This window comes from Pleurodeles waltl, chromosome 5 (genome assembly GCF_031143425.1).
Source record: "Pleurodeles waltl isolate 20211129_DDA chromosome 5, aPleWal1.hap1.20221129, whole genome shotgun sequence".
In the NCBI taxonomy this organism is placed as follows: domain Eukaryota; kingdom Metazoa; phylum Chordata; class Amphibia; order Caudata; family Salamandridae; genus Pleurodeles; species Pleurodeles waltl.
Window position 1 is genome coordinate 1,343,364,675 of NC_090444.1, and position 21,677 is coordinate 1,343,386,351.

Sequence of the window (21,677 nt, forward strand, 5' to 3'; positions counted from 1 at the left end):
TCCCATTCATTTTCATGGAGAGATAGGGCCTCATTACGACTTTGGCGGTAGGAATGAGCCGACCCCCATAACCGCAGGTAGGATGCTGCTGTCATACTTGCGGCCTCCCCCCAGCCGTATTACGATGTTTCCCCCAGGCTCAATGGTGTTTCCACTATCAGACCGGCAGAAACAGTGCCACGGCATTGGCTCACTTAACTCCCCTAAGGGAGCCAAGGCAAATGCCATGGAACAAAAGCACCCTTAGAATATGCACTGCCTGCACAGTCATGGGAAGTGCAGGGATTCTCCTGTGGCCCCCAGCACTGACTTTCTGCCAGCCTTTTCATGGCAGGGACCCAGCCATGAAAAAAAATGGCCAAAAGAGGATCCAATTCTTCCCAATACAAACTTTCATGCATTTTTTCCTATTAATGTTTGCGAACCAGTGGCTGAAATTTGGAACCTCAGTAGATTTCAAATTAGTCAATTTCAAAGATCTTGCAACCAGGGTGGCGATGAAGAAAAACTGCTGTTGCCCAATGGTGATCTCTTGATACTGTAACATTATGCAGGAGCTCCATAACCTTTGGGAGCTAAGTTCAAATTTCATTTTTGACTAATAAACAAAAATATCTCTTTCCAGACATTATAAGATAGAGGACAAAGTAGAAAGGGCTTTCTATTAGTAAACTGTAGTGGCTAGCTACCTGTGTGACAGAGACATAGGTTAGTGCTATAATTTTTTCATATTTGAATGGCAAATTGGCTGTTTGTACCAAATTCTATGCTTAGTGCAAATTCCTGGAGGCGTCTTCATATGCTTTGATTGAAACAAAAGTAACAGCCTTGTATGGCTGTGTGGGGGTACATTTTTTAAATGGTTTGAATCCTGGCATGTTCAAAGTCTATGATTATTTATTGTTGGCAGTATTTATTTGTTTTATGTTTAATGTGGTTCAAGAGGTCATAGTAAGTGCTGCTTTGCTTATTTGGCAGTGGGGCATAGACAAAAGGAATATCTGTGCTTAGGTATTTTCCAGGTATGGTATACTGTATAGCTGAGTGAATGGTTTGGGATACATTTTGAAGATCCCATCCATCATCAAGGTTGGACAATGGCTTAGTTTTTGTAAGTTATCTGTTGTAGAGAATACATGAATTTGTTTATCATTGTTTAGGTTGTCATAGAAATATTCCTCATTATGTGTCATTGTTCAATGTTCAGGTATTTCTATGCCTTTTTTGCAAGTGCTGTTAAGGGGCATATTTATAAGCCCCTAGCTCACCCTTGCACCACATTAGCGTAATTTGTTTTATGCTAATGTGGCCCAACAAGGCCAAAATCCTCCCATCACATTTACAAAGTGGTGCAATGCATGCATTGTGCCACTTTGTAACCGTTTGTGCAACATTATGCCTGCGCCAGGCATAATGTATGCAAAGGGGCCGTTCCCCTCTTGGGGGGGGGGACAGAAAAAATGGTGCAAGGAGATTTTCTTGAGTCATTTTCTACAGCACTTTTAACGCCTGCTCAGAGCAGGCGTTAAAAGGGGGCTTCCATTATTTATAATGGGCCCCTTTGTACTCTGCAGGAGTAGCACCAATATTTCAGTGCTACTTCTGCAGCGTACATCAATAGCGTCATGAAACATTACGCTATTGCCCCCTACTCTGCACCATGGTGTGCCATATTTTAAATACGGTGCACCCACGGTAGCGGTAGGGGGGGGCAGTAAAGGGCTCAAGAAATGTGGCACTGCACACAGTGCAGCACCACCTTTCTTAAATATGCCCCTAAACATGTTAAAGGTGGTATAGATGGTAGTTGACCAGTGATGTGTTTGGGGACTTTACTTCCCTTTCTTCTATTTCTCTCACATTTGGGGCATGGCTGTATTCCATTACATGAATTACAACATCATCTTTTGTAGCGGCCCTCCCATAACATGCATTAGAAATATATTTCATACATTTCCAATTCACATTTTCTGTTGATGCGCTGTCTTGACTTTAGGTGTAACTCATGTGACTTAGGGCCTGATTACACGTCTGGCGGTCAGAAAACCATACTGCCAGACTCGCTGTGAGGAGACCACTGCAGAGCTGGTGATCACCTCACCAGACCCATTATAAGTTTTCCAATGGGCTGACTGGCAGAAACCAAGGTTTCTGCTGGTCAGCCCAGGGGAAACTGTAGTGGCATATGGAGCCAAGTCCAATGCCGTCACACAGGGGGGCCGTCCAGCACCCTCGGAATGTGTTCCATCTGCAAAGGATGGTGCTAGGTAGGCAGGCCAATACACTGCCCATGCCCATGGGCATGGGCAGTGCATGGGCCCCCTCTGGCCTCTAGCACTGGTCTTCTGCCACCCTTTTCATAGCTTGGTTCACACTATGAAAAGGCTGGTGGAAAGTGGGGTTGTAATCAGCCAGAAAGCGCTGAGTTCAGTGCCGCCATGGCTGGTTACAAGCCTGACCGCCACCACCCCGCTGGGATCCATGATCCTGGCGGAGGCAGCAGGGTTGTAATCTGGCGGTCGGGCCACCAGGAGTGCAGCAGTCCAACTGCCAACACGTGTTTGGCCACCCTCAGACCACCAGACTTGTAATAGGGCCCTTAGTAATTGCTTTCCTTTCTGGGATGTTATGTATTTAGTTCTCTCTGTCATTGTATCTGAAAGTAGTGTAATAGTATAAATAAATAAATACATTTTAAAATGTTTTATATGTTTGTTACTTACATATTAAATTATGCATCTACAATTTTTTATACGTACATGTATGTTCTTTTTCAGATGTTTCAGGCTATTTTGCATCTTTTCCGTTGGGCGTGTTGTAATGTGGATCAGGTGTTTTCTGTTATAATGAAAAAAAGTATTGGTTTAATTTTTCATTTTATGGTAATTAGTACAGGTTGATGTTGTTAGCTTTATTATTATACGATGTTGGGGTGAGTTTATATTGTTTACTAATTTATGCATAATTGCTTTGTTATATCTTTTTGCTGGTTTGTAATAAGTGTTTTTTTCTGGTAGCTTATCACTTTTTGAAGTCATAGGTGCTGATTACGAGTTTGGCGGTCTGACTGCAAGACCTCTGCGGTGGCGGACGACAAAAGACTGCCATGTTGGCAGTCATATAGCCCACCGTATTACGAGTTACCCAGCTAAGCCCACCAAAAGACATCCAAAATCGTGACTCATCCAGGTCCCTGGAGAGCGGGAAAGAGGCATTCCGATCACCGGGAGCGCCAGCCCACCAACCAACCACCAAACCTATTACAACTCGAAAATCGCAGTGGCAGTCAGTGGAGAAGTGTGGCTCAATGGTTAGAGTGGCAGACCCTGATGCAGAAATCTGGCCCGTGACCAGGGTTCAATTCCCGCCTCAGCGGGTCTTGGGCTCAATTTCCTCAGTCCTGATAATTCTTGCATCGGTGCCTAATCTAATTCATGGGTCCCACTCTGTAACTCTGGGCAATAGCTTGCTTAATCTCCACAACGGCCCCAACAGCACTGGGATGCCTGGCTTCACCTTGGATGTTGCCCAGGAGTGGGCACCTCACAGGGAAAAGCCAGGAGGGGTTCCACAGTGGTATGCGTACAGCACCTTGAGACCCTAACGGGTGAGTAGTGTGCTATACAAGTACGAAGTTTACAGTCTTGCCATGGCCATCTCCCAATGGCAGTGAGAACGGCAGCGGTCAGCAGGCCCCACAGTAATACAATACACCACACTGAGGCCCGTATTTATACTTTTTGACGCTAAACTGCGCTAACGCAGTTTAGCGTCAAAAAAATTAGCGCCGTCTAACGCCATTCTGAAGCGCCATGCTGGCGCCGTATTTATAGAATGGCGTTAGCCGGCGTTAGCCGACCGGCGCTGCCTGGTGTGCGTGAAAAAAAACCACGTACACCAGGCAGCGCCGGCGTAGGGGAAAATGGCGTATGGGCGTCTCAAAATGGGGCAAGTCAGGTTGAGTCAAAAAAATCGCCTCAACCCGATTTGCGCCATTTTTTTACGACGCCCATCCCCCATTAACATGACTCCTGTCTTAGCAAAGACAGGAGTCATGCCCCCTTGCCCAGTGGCCATGCCCAGGGGACTTCTGTCCCCTGGGCATGGTCATTGGGCATAGTGGCATGTTGGGGGGCACAAATCAGGCCCCCCTATGCCACAAACATTTTTTTTTTTAAATACTTACCGGAACTTACCTTAATGTCCCTGGGGTGGGTCCCTCCATCCTTGGGTGTCCTCCTGGGGTGGGCAAGGGTGGCAGGGGGTGTCCCTCGGGGCAGGGGAGGGCACCTCTGGGCTCATTCTGAGCCCACAGGTCCCTTAACGCCTGCCCTGACCCAGGCGTTAAATTCAGGCGCAAATGTGGGGTTTTTTGCCCCACCGCACATGCCTGGGAGTCATTTTTTTAGACGGGAACGCCTACCTTGCATATCATTAACGCAAGGAAGGTGTTCACGCCAAAAAATGACGCTAACTCCATGAACTTTGGCGCTAGACGCATCTAACGCCAAAGTATAAATATGGGGTTAGTTTTGCGTCGAATTTGCGTCGAAAAAAACGATGCAAATTCGGCGCAAACGGAGTATAAATATGCCCCTGAATACATTTGAAAACAACACAGCTGACACACACTTGGCAAACCCACCAACCACACTATAAAACACACCCCTTCACACCCAACAGTACTTTGCCTCCACAACGCAGAACACAACAGTAGTGTAAACAATAGGATAGGCACCACTCCACCTCACACAAGCCCCACATCTGCACCCCTAAACACATATTTGAAGACTATCACACACTTCACTGCATGCCACCCACTCATCACACAGCACCTACAAAACATTTTTTTCCCATTCCCTCACTTTATTTTACACCACCATATCACCAAAAAAGAACACCCATGATTCACCCGATGAGGAGTTAAGGGTCATGGTAGATGAAATCATTACAGTAGAGCCACTTGAATTTGGAGCCCCCCTCCAGCAGACTACTATTGATCGGAAAATGGAAATGTGGCAAAGAATAGTCGACAGAGTGAATTCTGTAGGCAGCTACCCTCACACAAGGAAGAACATCAGGAAGAGGTGGAAAGACCTCAGGGTAAATTTGCCATGGCCACGAGGCACCAGCTGGCGGTACACAAGACTGGCGGTGGACCCCCATCTCCTCCCCCACAGTTCACATCATGTGAGAAGAAGGTCTTGGCCATCCTGCATCCTGAGGGCTTGACAGGAATACCTGGGGGAGTGGAGTCGGGTAAGTCACAACTAAAAAATGTGTCCCCCAAATGTATTGTCATGCATGCCCACTGCTCACCTTTACCCACTTACAATGTCACCCCACTCAAAAGTGCAGTGTCCACCTGTCCATAGACCCCTGTCTGGCCTCCAACATTTTAAAGAGACCCACCTGGACGGTTAACATACCAGTAAACCGGGTGTACCTCAGGGATTGACAACACAACAACTCTCAGCAAGCATTGTGCTACTATCACCAATACCAGAACACAGTACCCTTTGAAGAGATGTCCACCTTTAACAACTCCACATTGAAGTGTACCAACCCAATAGCCATTTAAATTGATACTGAGTGGGTAGGACAGGCCATGAAAGCAATGCTAAGGCCAGAAGGCACTAGGAATGTCACTCCACACAGCCACAATTGTGTACTCACCTACTATGACCCTTCTCCCTATACTCAGCTACTGAACTACACTCACCTGAGGGGTTCCCATCTGCATACTGTGTGGCGGCAGGCAAAGACAGCAATCCTAAGGCCAGAAGGCAGTGGGTATGTCACTCCACTCAGCCACAACTCTGTACTCACCTACTATGACCCTTCTTCCTCTACTCAGCTACTGAACTGTACTCACCTGAGAGATCCCATCTGTATATTGTGTGGGAGGGGGCAGACAAAGACAGCAATGATAAGGTCAGAAGGCACTAGGAATGGCACTTCACTCAGCCACGACTGTGTACTCACCTACTATGACACTTCCCCTCTACTCAGGTACTGAACTGTACTCACCTGAGGGGATCCCATCTGTATGCTGTGTGGGGAGGACAGGCAAAGACAGCAATGATAAGGCCAGCAGGCACTGTCTACCCAAAGAAAAGTACCTACCCAATGTGCATCTGTACCAACATCCTCCCACATCCACTCACGATAAAATGTTACGCACCTGAGAGGATGACTTATGTATGCAGTTTGTAGTATTTGGTGTAACATTACTTAAAAGCATATGAGGGCCAGTTGTTGAAACTCCAATCACCAGGCCAGTGTCCTTAATGACTATGGGGGTCATTACGACCTTGGCGGTAACCGCCGTGCGGCCGCCAATGCGGCAGCACTCCCGCAGCCCCCATAATGACATTCCCGCTGGGCCGGCGGGGATGAGGCCGCAACATAGGAGCCGGCTCCTAATGGAGCCGGCGGTGTTGCGGCCGTGCGACGGGTGCAGTTGCACCCGTCGCGCTTTTCACTGTCTGCTATGCAGACAGTGAAAAGCTGGCCGGGGCCCTGTTAGGGGGCCCCTGCACTGCCCATGCCAGTGGCATGGGCAGTGCAGGGGCCCCCAGGGGCCCCAGGACACCCCTTACCGCCAGCCTTTTTCTGGCGGTGCAAACCGCCAGAAACAGGCTGGCGGTAGGGGTGTCATAATCCCCAGGGCAGCGCTGCTTGCAGTGCTGCCCTGGCGGATTATCACCGCCGGGGCTAAAACGGCGGGAAACCGCCGGCCCCGGCAGTGCGCCGTGGTAGTAATGAGGGCCTCCGTACCGCCAGCCTGTTGGCGGTACGGACGCTACATTACCCCTGGCGGTCTCTGACCGCCAGGGTCGTAATGACCACCATTGTGTTGCTGTCTGTCAATTCACTAAGGTAGTTTACCTACCTGAGAGGGACCAACTTACAGATCATGGTACACTCTGTGAACTGCCTAATCCACTAGATATATCTTGAATAGATAAGCCAAGATGAAATTAGTGTGGACAATAAGGACGGCTCAACCAGCATGCAAAATCAATGACAGACAAACAAAGGTACCAAAATGCCTCATCTAAATGCATGTGGCAGTATACAAATACAAAATGCACTGCCCACTTGTTTACAAGTAACATGTTCAACTACATGGTCCTGGGTCTGCAAGCATGATAGTCTATTAGGTCCCAAGATGACCTAAGCCGCATCATGCCCAGCCACTGATTTCACTGCACTGCTGGACTAATAGGAGTCCATGAACTGTCACCCAATTACCAAGATACTCACACAACATGTAGCACGGTAAAATACATACCTGTCACAACATATCAGGACCCGTACAGTACCCTGTGCAGTCTGAGTAATCACAGAACATCAGGTACTTACACTCAGGTGGAGTACTGATTGATGAGATCTGCCAGCATGTCTCCACATTCATCGTCATCACTGTCATCAACCCTGTGGCACTGCCATCTCCCCCTCATCAGGAATGTATAGGATGTTCCTCCTCGGGCAAGGTTTTGGAGCATGCAGCAGGCCACAATGATCTTACAAACTTTGTTCAGGTGAGTAGAGGTTTCCACCTGTTTTGTCAATGCTACGGAATCCCACCTTCAGGAGCCCAAAAGCCTGCTCCAAGACATGGCGTGTTCTCCCATGTGCCTCATTGAAGCGGACTTCCCCTGGCGTAGTTGGGTTTCTCACTGGTGTCAACAACCAGGGACGATTTAGGTACGCAGAATCCCCTGTAAGGAAAGGTGACGTATGCAACCATGAGTACAGATAAAAGTGTCTCTAACAGCAGACATTATACATACATACACACATGACATGACCAACCAGCCAGGCCCTCTCTGGGTTCAGTTGTGTCATCAGCTGTGGAATAGCTCTGTTCCACATAAAGAAGGCATCATGGACTGAACCCGGGTACCGAGCACATACTTGGGAAATGTAGAGGTCTGCCAAACACACTACTTGGACATTGAAAGAATGGAAGCCTTTCCTGTTCTGATAGACCTGTTCAGTGCCAAGATGTGGAACCAAAACTACATGGGTACCATCAGTAGCTTCAACAACATGTGGGATGTGTGCCAAACCATAGAATTCTGCTTTTACATGCGCAAAATCCTCACGTTGAGGAAACCAGATGAAGCTGGCCAGGTTTTTTAACAGTGCTGAGAGGACTTTAGTTTAAAAATTCATATCTTTACTTGTGTATGTTGGACTTTTGTTATTTCGGGTTTGTTTGATTTAGACACATATTGCCTATTTTTCTAAACTGGTGTCCATTTTGTAGCGTTTTCACTGTATTATTGTGTGTTTTGGTACAAATACTTTACACATTGCCTTTGAGATAAGCCTGACTGCTTGTGCCAAGCTACCAAGAGTGAGGGTCCCTGCTTGGACACTTGGACAGAGTGCAAATTTACTGCCAATCAGCGACCCCATTTCTAATACCATTGATGTGTTTATTCATGAGACATCTCTCCTTGGGCTTGTTGCATAGGGTCTCATTATTCTAATGAGACTAGTGAATTTTGAGCTGCAGAATCGCCTGCGGTGTGGGAGACTGAGTCTTACCCACTACAGGTGACGCCTGTCGCCCTAATCCGGGTTGTGCTCTGGCTAACTAGCAGTGCCTCATCTCTACCCAAGGGCAGGGATGATTGGACAGTTGAGCGCATGACATAGTTGATTTCTCAGGGAAGTCGTGGTCACTCAGGTCTCATCCGTTTCTCTCAGTTACATTAGTCTCACATACACAATGACAACAGTGGCAGTATAAGTTTCAATAAGGTTTTAATGAAGCGACTGCATCTTCGATAGCAAAGCATGTACTGCAATAACCAGGACGATACTGCATGACAGAATTAGAATCGTGACAAGGAGAGTGAAGCATAGAAATAATGCTACCCTATTGTTACTAGAGTAAATAGACTAATTCCTACCTAGGCTATAATAGAGCACAGCATGTTAAGCTCTAATTCTGCCCTTCAGGTTCCCCTGGGAAGACATCATCCCCCATACCTGATCAAAGGCCTGAAGCCTGCATAAGCAGCTGTAGGGAAGCGTTCAGTAATCAGCATACAGTCGTGGTTCTCTGGCTGGAATCTCCCTCTAACCTGTAAGGGACAAGGAAGTGTTTTGATAATAAAACAGCTGATGGTCTAAGAGAATGTCCCTACGCAAGAATGTGTATTTTTCTATGAATGTCAGAGACAACCTATCTTACTGCAGCCTTGAAAGAAGCACAGAGTGAACAAGAATGTCTTGTTTGAGAACGCAGTGCTGGCCTAAGCAAGAAAGGCTATATAGAGAGAAAATAAAACAAGACCATAAAAGTGACTATTGTAAGAATAATAAACAACGCTGAATAAAATATGTCTAGGTTAAAGTGCTCAGCAGCAGGCCTAGTATGCTACAGTAACATGCAGGGAGCTATAACTAAAATGGCTACACAACAAGCTATGGGACCTGACTTTTATGTAGTTTGTTGAAACTTCAAATGTGTGCCACATCTGAGTGGGCCTTGCAAATACCAGCCTTGATTCATTTTGGTAAGGTATGACTTGTGGAGCTGTACGTTGGTGTGTTGTGTCCCTAGTGAAAGGGGTGTTTCCATGTCACCTAATCCATGCATGTCATGATTTAAGCAATGTTGATGTCCTTTCCTTAGCACCATCAATTGTCCATGAGTCATCATATCAGTGCAAATTAGGTGTATGTATAGGCTTGTGTCTTTGTAATTCTTAGGGCACCTTACAGAGGGATCCACAGTTTAGCTACTGGTTCCATGTGGTGTGCTGGATGTTGCACAAGTTTGCTGGGGAGTGGTCACCTATTTGTGGTTTAGTTAGTGTACTAGCTAGACGTCATTCATGCCTTTGTAGTTATGTGACACCAGAAATTGCTAATGTGTTTCTTTTGGAATTCCAGATGGCCTGCATGTTTTTGTATTGACACAGGATGGTGGCACTTTGCTGTCACTTTTTGCTGGTGGTCAGTTGACATGATGGTATTTTTTGCCTCTCTGATTTATAATTGCACTGTCTTCATGTTGATGTCATAACTTTACTTTTCTATTTTCTGGCAGCATTCCCACTGGCAGGCGAAGGAGACTGGGCTGTTCCAAGTGGGGAAGAATCTGGCCATGGGACCTCTGGTCACGAGACCATTGACAACAAGGGACCCAGTGGCCCAGTGGGTGAGGTGAGTGCCACGGGTGAGACCGGACCAACATCTTCATGCATGGATTCTTCCTCCAATGGCCACTCTCTTGTGGTGGCGGACCCATTGGGGACCACCCCTGTACCATCTTTGTTCTATCACCATGTAATGGCATTGTGTTTTGTTTGTAGCGGTATGTGTTTCTTTTTGTGTTGTGTGATGTGGACATGTATGGTGTATGATAATATGGTGGTCCGCTCCGTCAGACTGTTATCGGTCGGACCGCCACCACCACCAACATGCACTCACATCACTGCCAAACTCGTCCCCTATGTTTTTGTTTGTGAGATTTTTGTTTTCAATATAAGTAAAAGTAAATATTTATAATAATGACAATTGTGTTATGGATATTTGTGGTTTTGTTGGTTAAGCATAAGAAGGTGATATTTTTGTTAACAACATTTACTTTCCCATATTTTCGTGTTTTGATATTGTATGTATCAAAATTATGTCAGTGATCCCCCATGGCAGCCAAATTGATCTCCTAAAATAGTGCTCTATATGATTGTCTGCCGCTCCCCTACCCCAAGAGAGATTACTCCATGAAGGAGGTGTTTTTTTTTGTGTTTATTTTGACTGCATGAGGATGCCTTCGGCAAGGGAAGGCTGCCCTATGACTTTAGAGGGGCAACCATAATGGTCATTCTCGAACCACAAACACCCTCCAAGGAGTGCGCCTCCTATTGTCCCATCTCTTTAATTAACCTCAAATCTAAAATCCTTGAGAAGGTTTTGGCCACACCTCCTGTCAAAGTGGTGTGCCCCTTAGTCCACGGGGACCAAAACAATTTCATGCCCAACAGAAGCACTAGGCCTTCGCTGCTTGTATTTGGCCTTGGCTTGCACGGATGAGCTGTCAAAAGATGGTGCACTTCTCCTAGTTGATATAGAGCATGCTTTCTACACAGTTCACTGGCCTTTCCTGCTGACAGTCTTCTGCAAAATGCAATTTGGTCCCAGATTTCTGTGTTGGGCTGAAAACCTTCATACGGATCTATGGGTCCAGGTCTAAGGCCCTCATTATGAGGCTGGTGGTCTTGAGATCTCCAGCCCCACGGTCATGGTTGGACTGCTGCACTCCTGGTGGTTCAATCACCACATTGTGACCCCAGAGGTAGCACGGCAGGGGACCGCTGTCACCACCGGAAACAAGATTCCCGATGGGTGGACTCATGTCAGCTATGGGGCGGGGGACACCTACATAAAAAGGATGGCAGAAACACAGTGCAGAGGGCCCCCCTGTCCAGCATCCTTGGAATGCGCACTGTCCCTTAAGGGAGCTTAGGCCAATACCGCAGCACTGTTTCTGGGAAAAGTTCATAATACAATGTTCCCACAGTTGTATTACGATGTTCCAGATGTGCTGACTGGTGGGAACATTGTATTATGACATTTTCACAGATCCTGACTGGTGGGAACATTGTATTATGACATTTTCACAGATCAATGGAGGTGCCCCACAAAGTTTTCACAGTTGCTTTTCATGCTGGTAATGGAGCCCCTTGCAGCGCTGATTCAAGGAGATGCCAGAGTGCATGATTTCCAATGTACATCCAGCAACTCCCATTACCATTCCCCTTCTCATGGAACTTCTAAGATTTATAGGGATTCTTCAAACCTTAAAGTAAATTGGGGAAAATTTTAAATAGTCATGTTATGGAGTGAGGTGCAGTTTGCATAAATGGAGACCAGGCTTCAGGTGGTATGTCTGTATTTTGGTATGATAATTGTCTTCTCCCAACAGTACTACTGGGAATTAAATATAGTGCCATTGTTAACGAAGGTGAAGAGCGATATCAGGGTGTCGGTCTCCCTGCTGCTCTCCATAGCAGGCTAGGGTGCATTATTTAAAATGGTCTTCCTCTATCACTTTCTGTATGTCTTTCAACATTATCCCTACTGCCTGGGCCACCCACATTTTTGCACAGAGCTGCAGGCGCAAATTAATATGTTTCTCCAATTCTCACTCAAGAAGTGCCATGTATCATCATACAAGGCAAGGGTAGGCTGGGTAGATGTCAGTTTGTACTACTGGACTTTCCAGATGGTGACAATAAAAAATTGGCTATATGCCAATAGGGACAACCCTGCCATGAGGCTAGTGCTGGAGCTCCTCAACCCCTGGTTGCATACTCACTCTATTACGTAATAAGACCCCTCCCCACTCTCTGCCCCATCACAAGACTCTCTATTTTCTGTCATTATGCCACTCTAAAGCACATCAAATGGCATGGCAAAATCATGATGACAATACTGCTGTGGGAGGCACATGGTTGGCGAAAATGGCAAATATCTCTGTGTTTACCTGCTGGGGGTTAATTGGTGTCGCCACTCTTGAGGATGCTTGGAAAGAAAGCCACTTTAAGTCATTCCAAGAAATTGCAACAGATTTCCATTTTATTTTTTCCCAATTCTACCAATATTTTCAGTTGCAACAAGCCCTAGCATTTTACAAGATAGATTCCAAGCACTTCCCGATATATAATTCTATAGGGTGTAAATTAAATATAGACACCCTGTGAAAGGGAGATATTTCTAGGGTCTACACACCCCATGAAACTCACATACCTGATCCCCTGCTGCAACTCAGGGCCAAGTGGGAAGCGGACCTTGAATCCTTTGAAGAAGATGTGTGGATTGAGGCGAGGATGTCACACAGGCAATTAGCGATTTCTATACTTCTGCTCCTCGTCCAGTTTAAATATTTCCATCAAATCTATTACTCACCCTCTTATCTATGGCAGATGGTTTGTACTAATGGCCTTGAATGTCTTCAATGTGATTCCTCACCAGGCACCATTTATCGCAATGTTTGGTAATGCCAAGTTATTTGTGCTTATTGGCATGCTGTCAGTGGAGGCCTGGGCAGAGCTGTGGGTGCCATATGGATTTAGACACTAAAATAGTCTTGCTGGGCATCATGGAGCTAGAGAGGGCATCGCACTACTTAAACCTTAACAGCTATGGGCTATTTGGTTGCAAAGAGGGACATATCTTGCTACTGGCATGTTGCCCGAGCACCCACTATCATCTAGTGGACCTTCGGCATGAGCCAGTATACCATCCTAGAGAAGATAGCACATAAAATCTGGGTGTGTGAAAAAATATGGGAAAATCTGTAATCCCTAGCTTTAGAACAATGCACCCTGGGTTATTGTCAGACCATCTGTGTTAGACCTGGCCTCCATGGCCTGTTTTCCCCAAACCTTTTGCCTTCAGACATCCTGTTTTCGTGACCTCGGTTTTGCTCGCTTTAGGACTCTAGGCATTTTACCACTGTCAACCAGTGCTAAAGTGCATGTGCTCTCTGTTTAAATCATGGTAATATTGTCTTATTCACAATTGGCATAGTTAATGTATTTATATGTCCCTAGTAAAGTGTAAATCAAATGCTACTATTGAGCATCCAGCACTGATTGTGCCACCTGCTGCAGTAGCACTTCAAACATGTCTGTTTACATTTAAATTGTCAGGTCAACCTGGCAAGATAACCCTCTTGCTAGGCCCAAACCCACCTTTTTAATTCCTATGAGTCACTCCTAAGGTACGCCCTGAACAGCCCAAATGGCAGGGTGCAGTGCATTTAAAACGTGAGACATGTAGTTTTACGTTTTACATGTCCTAGTAGTGTAAAACTTTTACATTTGTTTTTCACTACTGCAAGGCCTATCTCTCCCATAGGCTAACATTGGGATGACATTATTACATTTTGAAGTACGATTTCCAATTGGGGAGGCATGGACCCCCAAGTTTGGTGTCTCTGGAATCACATTTTAAAATCACAGCTTATGGTGATGTTGGATTTTGAATTGTCATCCTGAAAATGACACTTTTAGAAACTTAGCATTTTCTTACTTTCTTTCCTTAGCCTTTTGGTGCATTCTGCCTGTCTCTGAATCCACATCTGGGGGGTCGGGGGAAGCTGGGCTTGTGCGTTCCTTCCAGACAGCTACACACAAAGGAAGGGAGCTTAGGTGTAACTGAAGGACCATCCTGGGCACGATGGGAGGGAGAAGTTTGCAATTACACCTGAATAGATTGCCCATACACAAAGCACTGCAAACCCCCCTGTAGTGAGTCTGGTGCCAATGTAGGAAGGTCAGGGGCCCTGTGCACTTCAAAGGTCTCTCCTAGAAGTCTCCTCCACTTCAAAGGCACAACTGTGTATAAGTACTGGATTTCAGACTTCACCAACTCAGTACACTTCTGGGCCTGTGAATACTCTGCCATGAAGAAGGACTACTATGTGGTGGAAAGGAATGTCACTATGCTGGGATCTGCTGGACTCCTGCAGTGCTGTGCTGACCTGCTGCCTGATGCCCTCCTTGCCTGGTAGTGAGAAGGGCTGGACCTGCATCTCTACAACCCAGAACCAAAGAGGCTCCAAGGGCTTGATGGCTTGCCTCCTTTTTTCTGAAGTCTCAGGGACACAAACGACTTCCCACTCAGCCAACTACAGCACCTGTACTCTGCCAACTGTGAGTTGTGCCCTGCCAAGTGGTACAAATCCAGTCCTGGGCCCTTGGAAGTGGGTATAAAATGCTGTTCCAGTCAGAATCAATATAGCACTGCTGTTGCACAGATCGGAAATGGTGCACCACACCTGTTGTGTGGATCAGAACCAACGCATCAGCCCCATTGTGTGGATCAGAGTTGATGCATCACCTCCCCAGCGTGGACTGACCTTAGCATATCACCTTCAGAGCTGCCGCATCTTGGACCCGATGCATCACCACTGCTGCATGGAGAACATCAACACATTTTCACCACTGCGTGGGATGGATCGACGCATCGCCATCACTGTGGTGATTACACATAACTTCAGCCTGCTCCTCGAATCTTTAACCTCACCACAAACAGGATTAAGGTCCAGCTGGCCTCATTGGGTCCCTGTAGCTGGACCGTACTCCATCACAGTCGGCCTGAACTTTTGACTTTGCACCTAGTCCTTTTTAAAACACACAAGGGACAACCCAGAGGTACTAAGGGACCAGGAGCAAGTATTTTATAAAGGAACAAGGGTCCCTTAAATAAAAGGACTATAGATTTAAATACCACATAGAATCACAATGGAGTCTTTGGAAAACATGCAATAAACCAGTATAGTTATTCCAAACGAAAGTAAGAAATCAGTGTTGTGAGAAAACAAAAACATCTTGAAAACCATAAATCATAGTTGCTCAGGCAAACCCCATGTGACAGAAAGCACCATTAATGTCACAATTTTACAGTACTCTTGCTCATATCAAAACATATATTATTGTACAGAGTCCAAGTACTAAATGTCGACGACATTTCAATCCCTTATTTGATTGTTGGGATCATCATCAGGACATAAAAACTATGCCTGAGATGTACATAAGTAGTCACTGTCTACATAACCAAGACCTATTAAAAGCAAGAGAAGAAAAAAAGAAGAAAAGAAAAAAAGGTTAGGAGAGGAAAAAAGAAAAAAAGGAATAGATTAGATATTGCTATAGGTCAAAAATATAATTTAAATGTGCTGCCACACCGAGCATCACATGCGGGAAAGATTTGCAATGCAGGATCTCATGCTGTTCCAACACTCGGACCAGAATGATAATTGAAGCAAGTACATTCCACAAAGTGAGGGGACCAAGATCATTCAGGACATTCTTGAACACAGACCCCGCCCACATTCCACCCCCCCCCCCTTATTTTATCAAACTTTTTCCAAGTTGAGTATGTGAGAAGAGGCCTCTTTTTGCATGGTTAGCCCCCCACATTTTCCCTGATGTGGATGTGTCCTAGAAGTGGTAGTACCGAGGGCCCCTGCTAACCAGGTTCCCTGGGTCAGAGCTCTTTCCCTAAATCTGTTGTGATGCATGGAACAATTGGATACACTCTTAAATATCACTGTAAGTCCATAGTAAATGGGTACACCTGTACCCAGGGCATAGGATATTAGGGGTAGGTCCCTGAGGGCAGCAGCACTGATTGTGCCACCCTCAAAGCCCTGCATCCAGATGCACCCAGCACTGCCATTGCAGGCTGAGGGTTCTGGAGCAAACCTACAAAGACCAATTCGACTTGGCACACTCTCTGTGAGCCCTCTCCACCCTACACTGCATATGTTATGGGTAAGTCACCCCTCTAGCAGGCCTTCCAGCCCTAAGGCAGGGTACACCATATGATATTTGAGGGCATACCTGCATGAACAATATGCTACCACTGTGTCCTTGCCCAACCTGGGACATAGTGAGTGAACAGAGTAGCCATTTTAAGTACATGTACCGGATACAGGTCAAACACGAGTTCCCCAGCTACATGATGGCCACTCTGCACCCTGGGTTGTTTAGTATCAAACAACTCAGGATGACAAATCCAAACTGGTACCAGTATTGGATTTATCCCTAAATGTACCCAGGGGTCACGTTAGAGGTGCCCCCTGCAAAAGCTAACCTAACTGGCATGGTTGCTGACTGGTTCCATCCAGCATGCTACCTCCAGACAGCCAATACACAAACCTTGGGGGAGAGCCCTGTCTCTTCGGCTTGTGAGACCATGGCCTTCCTGGGAGGAGGAGCTAACGCCCCCTCCCTCAGGAATGTGCCTTCCACTGGCAGTTAGCTTCAAAGGGCTACAGCCCTTGAAACTCGATCCCCCCAGTCCTGCTGCTAGCAGCAGAGGTCTTACCCCTTTGCCAACCCCCACTATTGGTGGGAGCAAAGGCGGGAAACCACACAAAGGGTAGGAGGAGGAGTCTCACTGAGCATTCACCAGCCTCAGGGGCTTGCAGGCGAAGTGGACGATCTATTTCATTTTCCTCCATGTTGGATGGCAGGAAAATAGCCATTGGGGACTAGGGTAGTGACTCTTCCCACAGGGAGTGGTCACTATAGTGGGTGTAGCACCCAAGAGTAAGTTGTCCCATTGGACATTACCAGGTTCCCCATAAAACGCCCACTAAATTCAGTGTTTAGTGGGCTCCTCTAGACCAAGAAATCAGATTTATCAGGAAGAAAAGAAGACAGCACCAAAGAACCCGACAGCACGAGAACAGAGGACCTGCTGCATCAGAAGAGGGTCCGAGACCCCTGCCTGCTGCACCAGAGTCCCGACAATCTCCGCTGCGGAGGAGCTGACCACTGGACTGACCTCAAAAGACCCAGAGGAACTCCAGGCTTTGCAAATAGCCTGAGATCTCCCTCCTGAGGTGAGGGAGATCCACTCAAGAAACCAAAGAAACCTGCAAAGAATCAGCAAACCAGTGAGGGTCACTTCACTGACCAGATGATATCTCCGCAACCAGAAGCCACAGCCAGACCCGACAAAACACCAACAACAGCCCAGGCGAGACCCACAAGTGTACTAACTTGATGGCACTGTATCCTCCCGTGGCCGAGTTGTGCCAATACCCCAGGTTCTGGTCAGTGAATATCGGATAAGAGCAAAAACAGCTCACCCAGAGCTGCAACTGGACCAGCCGGCAGTCCCAGTCGAGGGACTTCAGGAACACCCCGGACCTCCCACCAGAACACTCTCATCATCCTACAAGGCACCCTAAAGAAGACTTACCTCCAGCTCCAAAAGACTCCAGTGTGCAGAGCCTCCAAGACCTCCAGCTCGCCCTGCATCCGGCCGCTCTGAGCCCTGCATCACGGAACTATCTGTGTGCCATTGGTCCCTAACTCCTTGTGACCTCGACAGCTCAAGGGGACCCAAAGGCACTACCTTTAAACCTGCAAACTAGCTCCTTTTCTAGGTGGCCCTTATAAGTGGTCCTGTGCCTGTGCCAAAAGACTTTTCAGCACTGCTCCCACCGGGAACAGGAGCCGCCTGAGAATCTCCAGCTGGCACGGTGTGCCCACCAACCTCATCAAACATCTTGCAAAAGAAGAACCTAGTAACTCACCTGTGTGATTTTATATGCATTTTTTAAGGTGGCCTTCCATTGATTCCTATAGTGCGTAATTACACTAACTTTATTAAAACTTTGAAAAATCATAACTCAAAAAGTACTTACTGTATCTTAACCATTTTGATCTTAAAAATTATATAAAGAGCTGAAGTATTTTTCTTTTTATAAATTCTGGTCTTGAGTAATTCATTGAGTGTGTGTGGTGCATGATTGATATTGAGAGTACAACAAATGCTTAGCAACATCTCCTGGATTAGCCTAACTGCTGGACCAGCTACCGCAAAAATTGGAGCATTAAGTGATCTGATTTTTACATCTGGAAACCAACGTGTGGTTGCCTGGATCCCCTGCACAGTGTGTCTAGCTGTGCACACTACATAGCTATCCACAGTGAGGTGGAGTTCTCTCTATGGTAAAGTATAGGGGAAGGTTGCTTATACTTTACTATTGGGAGATCTGCACCCCAATGCTAAGATTTCCCCATGAAAAAGTACAGGGAAACATACAAAATTATTTTCGACTATGTTTAATATTAATGTAAATCATTTATATATTTTAACGGTAAATATAGAAATAAGAAAAAAAACAATACCGCACTATTAGCTACATTTCAAATTATAAATACAATTATTTAAAATATATTAAGTTACAGTTTTAATAAAAGTATTTTAGTTATGTTTAATACAATTTACAGCTGCACTGATTTTTAAAGGCAAAATATATTTTTATAAAATTTAAAATAAGTAAAATTCTTATGTTTGTACCATTAAACTACATTTCTTTATATTTTAACTTATTTGAAATGATTACATTTAAATTAACATTATTTCCTTTCCCCTAGTATTTCCTATGGGAGGGTATTGCAATACCGGGGCTTGGCCATGTGCAGTTCTAGACTTGTTATACTTTGTTTTACTATTGTATTTTATGCAGATTTGTAGCTCGCATAATCATCGGGCGGGTATACGGGCCCTGAGCCGGCGTTAGTCTAGCCACTCCTAGGGCCTAGTGGGACTACTCTAAAAAGCCAGGTCTTCAACTTCTTGCTTAATTCAAAACACACACCACACCTGAAGGAGCTCCACTGGTTCCCCATTCACACATGAACACAATTCAAGCTCCTCACGCACACATTCAAGACACTACATAACACTGGCTCAGCATACCTCAACAATTACATCTGCTTTCACAAAAAGTCCAGCCACTTATGATTATTCGGACTCCTACTAGCACAAAATCCCACGAACATGGAAAACCAGATCTGGCAGTCAAGCCTTCTCCTACCTTGCTCCTAAAGCATGGAAAAACCTGCTGCTACACAAATGTCAGATGCTGTAGGGAAGTCCAGGAAGATAAGGGCCTCCTCTGTCCAGTTTCCATTCTGTGGTTGGGTCTGAAACCAGACTGCATGGTGTTATGTCAAGTAGTTGCTGGTTGTTGAGGTATTCATTGATGTGTCTCTTGATAACTTTTTTTTAAAGATCTTGCCAGTGAATTGTAGAGCTCAGTCTGTAGTTGGCGAGCGTTGAAGGATCTGCAGAAGATTTCTTCTGCAATGGGAGGAATGTTGCGTGATTCCAGGGATATGGGAAGGTCACGGAATAGATGAAGGCATTCAGAATGGGTGTGAGCATGGCACTGGTATGTTACAGTACTCTGGAGTCGACATGGTGGATGCAGCATTCCGATGGGGCCCCTGAGTAGATGGATTTCATATTTGTGGTGGTTTCTTCTTGGGGATGCTGGGCCAAGTGGCTAGCACTGGTTCTTTGAATAAGGTTGGGTCATTTGGCTAGGTCTCTCAGCTTCAGTTGTGGGCTAAATTTGCTGTAAACATTGGTGATTCTTTTGCTAAAGAAGTGAGAAGTGAGAGTGAGAGTGAGAGTGTAGAAGTGAGAAGTGGGATGTGTTGCAGAGATCCTGAGATGGGGTGGTAGAGTTGGCAGCAGCCATCAGTGAGGAAAAATCATTGACAATGGCAAAGATTGCTTTTCTTCTATTGGAGCTGGTAATGATACGGTCCACCCGAGTGGCACGTTTGGTGGTTCCGATCATTTGGTGGTAGCATCTTAGGGCAGATGTAAATGTGCTTCTGTCTGTATTGCCCTGGCTCATTCTTCATTTGTGCTCCTGTTGTTTGCTGAAGTGTTTCATCAGTCTGAGTTCCTCTGTGTATCAACTGGCCTGGGACCTGGATCTTGTTGTATTGCTGTATTTGACTTACTACAGTTTTTTTGCAGTAACTTAGACTTGTAAGTTAGTCTCCACCCCCTTTCTCAGGGCGTGGAGCGTATGTCTACTCTTTTTACAATTTTACACTCTGATTTGTGACTAACCAAAAGTAATAAAATCATTCATAAGTGTAAGAGTAAATTTACATGTGTAAATTACTCACAAATGTAACTTACCTTTGTGAATAGCCCCAATAATATTTAGTAGAGATCTGAGGATGGCCTTCTTACTTACTTACTGTCTGTTATGTCAATTGGAATGCAGGGCGCCAACAGAGGACTTCCATTTCTCTCTGACTTGGGCAAGTATCTGTACGGTACCCAAGCTGTAGTTCAAGGTCATAATTTCTGTTTCCATAGTTCACCTCAAGGTGTTTTTTGGCCTGTGTTTCTTCCATTTGCCTTCTGTGGTCCACTGGAGATCTGTTCTTGAGATGGAGTCTTGTTCTCTTTTGGTAGTGTGTCCTATCCATCTCCATCTTCTTCTCACAATGATGGTGCCCATGCTCTCTTATTTTCATCTTGTGAGCAGTTCCTGGTTGGGGATACTTTGCAGACAAAAAATGCACTGCATTTACTGGTGTGGAATGCTGACAGTTTGGTGATGTGGGTTTTCCTCATCTGCTAGCATTTTGATTCATATAAGAGTGTGGACAGGATGCAGCTCTGGCAAAGCTTAAGCTTGGTGTTGGTGCTGTACTTGAGATGATCCTTACAATCTTTACAGATTGTTTAGCACCCTAAAGGCCTTCCTGGCCCTGTTTAGTCTACTCTTTATGTCACTGCCTCCCCTTCCATCATGTTGGATAGTACTGCCTATGTAGATGAACTCTTCAGTCATGGCTATGTCCTATCCATCCATCTTGACTTAATGGCATTACTTCTGATTTCTTTGTGTTGATCTTCAGGCCCACCTGCTATGCACAGCTGATGAGATAAGAAGTCTTTTCCTGCATATGCAGGTGTGTGTGAAGGACCAAAGTTAGGTCATTGGCATATTCCTCCCAATGTAGAGAATAAGATCCATCTAATATCTCTGGCTGGTCGTCTGTTGTACTTCACATCACCCAGCTGATGACTAGGTTGAAGAGCAAATGCTAACTTTACCCTCCCAATTTCACACCAGTCTTGAATTCGAAGCTATACTCACTACGCCTGCCTTGCAGTTAAAATTATTGTTAGAAATGGGGTTTCTGGTTGACTAGGGTATGCACCTAAGCTAGGCAGAACCTACCTACTATAGCCAGGGCGAGGGAGTTACACACCCAAGATAACCCGTGCTCACCCCCTTGGTAGCTTGGCACGAGCAGTCAGGCTTATCCCAGAGGCAATGTGTAGAGAGACTGCACAACACC